Below are 316 nucleotides of genomic sequence, written 5' to 3'. Positions count from 1 at the left end.
ATACAGATGTTCCCACTTTATACACAGACCGGTACAAAGAAGATGATGCAGATGTTCCCCACTTTATACACAGACCGGTACAAAGAAGATGATGCAGATGTTCCCCACTTTATACACAGACCGGTACAAAGATGTTACAGATGTTCCCCACTTTATACACAGACCGGTACAAAGAAGATGATACAGATGTTCCCACTTTATACGCAGACCGGTACAAAGAAGATACAGATGTTCCCCACTTTATACACAGACCGGTACAAAGAAGATGATACAGATGTTCCCACTTTATACGCAGACCGGTACAAAGAAGATGATA

This window comes from Nematolebias whitei, chromosome 16, assembly GCF_014905685.2.
Source record: "Nematolebias whitei isolate Nwh7 chromosome 16, NemWhi1, whole genome shotgun sequence".
NCBI classification, from domain to species: domain Eukaryota; kingdom Metazoa; phylum Chordata; class Actinopteri; order Cyprinodontiformes; family Rivulidae; genus Nematolebias; species Nematolebias whitei.
This window is presented reverse-complemented; position numbering follows the sequence as displayed.